Below are 5,493 nucleotides of genomic sequence, written 5' to 3'. Positions count from 1 at the left end.
GGGCCTAGCAGCAGTTAATTTAGAACAGTCCCAGAGGAGAAGCTAGTTGGGTCTTGCACTTGACTGCCCTCTCCTCTCATCCAGCCCAGGGGGTGTAAGAATACTCACACTGTTCTTTCCTGTCAGCTTAGTGGGTTGCATGGCTGCCTTCAGGCCTTTTGCTGGGTTGGCTCCTTCCCTGCTACTCAGGATGTCCTCCCCAGGAAACGGTGACACAGTAGAGATCCTCTATTCCAGCAAGCTGACTGTACGTAAGCCTTCTCCTTCCCAGGTTCCACACTCCAGCCTTCCTCACTCCATCTTTCACCTGACACTGCCCCTGTCCTCCAGGCTCTGTGATATTTGAGGGTCACCATGCCCAGCCTCCTGCCAGGGTCCCTCAAAACACGCAGATCTGGGCCTCCTCCACTCCCCTGTTCCAGAAAGTTCTCCACTCTCTAAAAAGGCGGAAGAGCTCCAGAAGTCCTGATCTGTTAGAGCCTCTCAGCCTGTCCTGAGGTGAAAAAACAAACAGCCTATCTAGCTAACCTGGAGGATGTTACATCTGTATTGCAAGTACAATGCTGATGTTATAGAATGCATGTGTATGCTGTGGCCATAGATCTCCTTTCAAAGAATTCCCCTCTGAACAGAATTTTCTTTTTTTTTATGCATTAGTAAATGGTCCCCAGGGCAGTTCTAACTATCTATACAGTTTTTTCAACAATCCTAATCCCCTCCCTTGGATTAAAATGTCTAAATTTTATTTTAAAGCTCCCATTGAATTCAGTGAGTTTAAATTAAAAATTAAACTTTGGCAAACCTCCCGTGAACCGAAATCAAGTACATGCGGCTCATCACTAGTCAGTAGTATCAAAAGTGTTTGCATCTCCCCATTCTGTATTTTTTTTACCTAAAGAGAAAATGAAGGGAATTTGCATCAGAGGCATACCTACAGGGGTCGCAATTGTGACCCAGCCCCCTATATGCCTGGATAGTAGTGGCTGGGACATCTGCATATACAGGAACCAATCTCTCCATGTTCCTCCTGCAGCCGCTGAATGCCTGCGGGAGGGAGAGGAGGAGAAGCGGGCATTCAATGACTGCAGGAGTAACATGGAGAGATTGGTCCCTCTACATGCAGCTGCCCCCCACCGATCCTCATATCCAGCTTTCCCCCCCTGAACTCTTTCCAAGCCCCACCTACTATTTCCTGGCCCTCAAACACCCCCCCCCCCCCAACCCTGTCCCCTGCAGCTGTGCTGGGTGCTGCTGCAGGGGATCTGTCAGAATGGGGAGCAGGGAAGGGGCCGGTAGACATGCCCTTCTTTTTTTGAATGGAGAGTCAGTGATCCATAGCTGGTTTACCATGTCTGTTTGTAAATGAACAGGAGCCTCTATACAGAGCTATTCCTGTCTGTTCATTCTGTGCAGCTGAGGCTGCAGAGAAGGAGATTGAGGGCTGTGCCCTCATTCTCTGTTCTCTGTCACAAAGGTGAAACATCAGAGGTCAGTTTAAAAATATTGTAAAAAAAAAAAAGTTTAAATGGTAACAAAAATTTAATAGGATAACCAAAATAAAGCTACTGACACCAGGATCACAAAGGTTGCACTTGCAACCGGGCCCTGGATCAGGTTTGGAGGTGTAGCACTACTCTCTTAGCAGTTGCTGAAGATTATGGTCCCCCTATAGTCCTGCACAGCCAGCCAACACACAATTTTCAGAGACTTGCATTACAGAGACCGTAAACAGTCCTTTAGCTTGCTTTATTAGGGGTGTTTGAACTTCGATGGGGTAAGGGGTGTATGGGATGCCCAAAGGAACTGCAAACTGAGGACAACTTCCAGTCAATTATATATGTCTTTACACTGCAAAACTCTGCTGGGAGAGCTCTCCAGCCTCTCTTGACGTACCACCCCAGATAAATCCTCTTCTTCACCCAGCTGTCTGGAGGAATCCCTGGGCAAGAGGATCCAGGGCCTGCCACTTTCAGATGAACAGTCCCGGCTAATCAGGTTTCCCACCACAGTGCTCTTTTCTACTTAGGGGGTGTAGGATTACTCACTCAGTCTCTTTCCTGTGAGCTGGTTTAGGTAGGTGGCTGCCTTCAGGCCTTCTGATGGGCTGGCTCCTTCCTTGGCTCCACAAGTAGTCCCCAGCAACTGGTGAGGCCAAGTGATCCTCCATTCCAGATCCCGGCCTGTAGGTAGGCTTCTTCCCACTGGGCCCCCTCCCAGGCTTCTGCATCTTAGCCTTCCTCACATCTTCCACCCAAACTCCCCTGCTGCTGAGCAGGCTCAGTCACACTTAAAGGCATCCCTGCCCCATGCCAAGCCTCCTGCTTGGGGATTGACCATAGTCCTCTGAGTGTGCAGACCAGCCTCACCCCTGCCCACTGCTTCTAGAATCTTCTCCAAGATTCTAGAGCAGGAGGAAGTATCAGGGAACTGTCCTGCAGAACCTCTCAGCCCTGACCCAAATTTGACACTGCTGACTATTTCCCCAGGCTGCTACTCAGCCTTAAATTACTAAAAATTAGCATCTAGCTTCCGCTGGCTATCTAGAAGGGCGCTACAGAGGGAAGGGCCCCAGCTGAGGATCAGGGGGGCCCTTCATGGTTTCTTGCACCGGGGCCTTATTTAATTAATTACAGTTCCAGATTTTCTGAAGGCTGATTTAGGCCTTGTTCACACTTGTATAAAGTACTGGTGCTTAACAAACACACCTAAAGAGATAATGTAAGTTGCTAGTTGAGTGTGCGTTGTTTCATGTGCGTGCATTAAAGGCGAGCTAAGAACGTTCCCCAAATGCCCTATGCTTGTTTTACATGAGTTTGACAAGCATTTATGCACCCCAGATACCTAGTTTTTTTCTTGGCTGCTGTGAACAAGGCTTAACTCTCTGCAAATGTGCCGCAAACACATTGGTAACTCGCCATAAACAGATCGGCTTGTCTTTTCAATGAGTTTTCATAGATTTGAATAGGAGTTGAGATGCTTGAACTCCTTCCAAACTCTACATTAAGCTTCATTTTTTTTTTTGACAGGACACAAACTCTTCATGTGTTGATAATGTGATAATGCTGTCCATAGTATTAATTGCAGACTGCTTTACTAGGAGTTTGAGGAGAGTTAAAATGTGCCCCAAACTCCTGCTTTTAACATGGTCTTACTGCTATGTTACGAATAACCCAATAGTAGGAGATCAAATTATACACACACAAACATACAGTCAAATGGCTCAGATGGGATATATCCTTTGGCTAGCAGGTACAGGATCCTCTGTATTACTCAATGACAGAGTTGTATGGAGTCTGCCATCAACAATACATGTATTGCTGGGATTTTATACTAGAATGCCCAGTATGTCCTTCAACCCAGTCCTGGCTGTACTCAGTAAAATATTTGTTTTTCTTTAACATTCTGCAGCAATATTTATTTATAAATGATTAAAACATGAAAATATCAGTTTATATAATTGAAAAACTTTTTCTTTGTTCCCTCTTTCTCTCCCTCTCTCTCTTTCTTCTGTCTATGCATCTTCCGTTCTCTTTCCCCCCCTCTTTCCCCCCTCTCTCCCCCCCTCTCCCCCCCCCTCTCCCCCCCCTACTCTCACCCCCCTCTCCCCCCCCTACTCTCACCCCCCTCTCACCCCCCTCTCTCCCTCACCCCCCTCTCACCCCCCTCTCTCCCTCACCCCCCCTCTCTCCCTCACCCCCCCTCTCTCCTCCACCCCCCTCTCTCCCCCCTCTCTCTCACCCCCCTCTCTCACCCCCCTCTCTCCCCCCTCTCTCTCACCCCCCTCTCTCCCCCCCACCCCCTCTCTCTCACCCCCCTCTCCCCCCCAACCCCCCTCTCTCTCTCTCATCCCCTCCCCCCCCACCCCCCTCTCTCTCTCACCCCCTCTCCCCCCCTCTATCTCTCTCTCACCCCCTCTCTCTCCCCTTCCCCCCTCTCTCTCCCCTTCCCCCCTCTCTCTCCCCTCTCTCCCCCCTTCCCCCCTCTCTCTCCCCTTCCCCCCTCTCTCTCTCCCCTTCCCCCCCTCTCTCTCTCCCCTTCCCCCCTCTCTCTCTCCCCTTCCCCCCCCCCTCTCTCTCTCTCCCCTTCCCCCCCTCTCTCTCTCTCCCTCCCTCTCTCTCTCTCCCCCTCCCCCTCTCCTGCACCCTTCCTCTCTTCCCCCCCCCCCTCTCTCCTTCTCTGTCTCCCCCCCTCCTCCTCTCCTTCTCTGTCTCCCTCCCTCTTTCTTTCTTTTTCTGTCTATTCATCTTTCTCACTTTCATGCTCTTCCTCTTTTTTCCCTCTCTCTCTCTCTGTCTCCTCTCTCTCACTTTCCCTTTCTCTCTCTCTTCCCCCCCTCTCTCCCCCCTCTCTCTGTCTTTCTTTTCTCCCCTTTTCTCATTCTCCTCTCTCTCTCTCTCTTCCCTCTCCTTTTCTTTCACTCCCTTGCTTTTGCGCTCTCTCTCTAACAATCTCTTTATATCAATCTTTCTTAAACCTCTCTCTCACACCTCTTTCACTCTCTCAACTCTCCCCCACCCCTCCAATCTCCTCTTCTTACTCCCAACTCTCCCTTACTCCCCCCCCCCCTCCTTTTTCTATTGCTGTCTCTCCCTCCCTCTCTTTCTCTCTTTATCTCTCTCTCTCTTTCGTTTTCTCTCTCTCTATCTCTCTTTTTCTCTTTCTCTCTCTCTTTCCCTCTCTCGCTCTTTTTCACTCTCTATCCATCTCCTTCTTACACCTCTCTTTTTCAATCTCCCTCACACCTCTTTCTCGCTGTTTTTTTACATCCCCTCTCTTTCTCACACAAAAAACACACATACACCCCTCTTTCTATCCCTCTCTCTTTATTTCATTTTCTTTCTTTCTTGCTCTCTCTTTTCTCATATATATACACACACACACAAAAACTTCTCCCTCGCTTTCACACTCTCTCTCAAACATAAAAATATTATTATGCTATTTCTTTAAATATATGAAAAAATATATTATAAATATGCTGTTTCTTTAATTAAATGATATTTTTAAATTTGTAAATGATAGTTTCAGCACAGATGCTTGTATGACATTTCATGGAATTCTGCAATCACCAAGCCATCTGACATCTCCTACTAATGATTGTGGTAAATTTAATTTGATATATTAATACAGGTTTTTATTTAAAACAAAAGTATTTGGCAGGAACCATCTCTGCCGGGACTCGAACCCGGAACCTCTGGATTAGAAGTCCAGCGCGCTCGTCCATTGCGCCACAGAGACCTCACCGCTTGCTCAGCATCAGCACCAGCTCTGAAAAAGGATATACCTTCTGCATCCACAGCATCACTGCTGCATCATCTCAGCATCCTCCCTTGTATCAGGGAATGCTGTAAAATCAGGATGCAGGAATGTAGCTCAGCACAAGTGCTTTCATGCCACTAGCGGATGGAGTTGGCTGGGAGGGGAGGAATGTGTTAATTGGGACCGCAAGAGCATCACTACACAGAGCCCTGTAATACAGTTCTGGCAGATTTGAGA

General features: G+C 48.2%; 1 non-coding gene across 1 annotated transcript; it reads right to left on the bottom strand.

The window, feature by feature from the left end:
* Positions 1–5,161: 5,161 nt before the first annotated feature.
* TRNAR-UCU (transfer RNA arginine (anticodon UCU)) lies at positions 5,162–5,235 on the bottom strand. Its single transcript has one exon. It is a non-coding gene; the product is annotated as a tRNA-Arg (tRNA).
* Between the last annotated feature and the right edge of the window lie 258 nt (positions 5,236–5,493).

This window comes from Staurois parvus, unplaced genomic scaffold, assembly GCF_062004578.1.
Source record: "Staurois parvus isolate SC_StPar_1 unplaced genomic scaffold, SC_StPar_1.0 ptg000486l, whole genome shotgun sequence".
Taxonomy (NCBI): Eukaryota; Metazoa; Chordata; class Amphibia; order Anura; family Ranidae; genus Staurois; species Staurois parvus.
The sequence above is the reverse complement of the archived record's forward strand: the minus strand, read 5'-3'. Positions and strand labels throughout refer to the sequence as shown.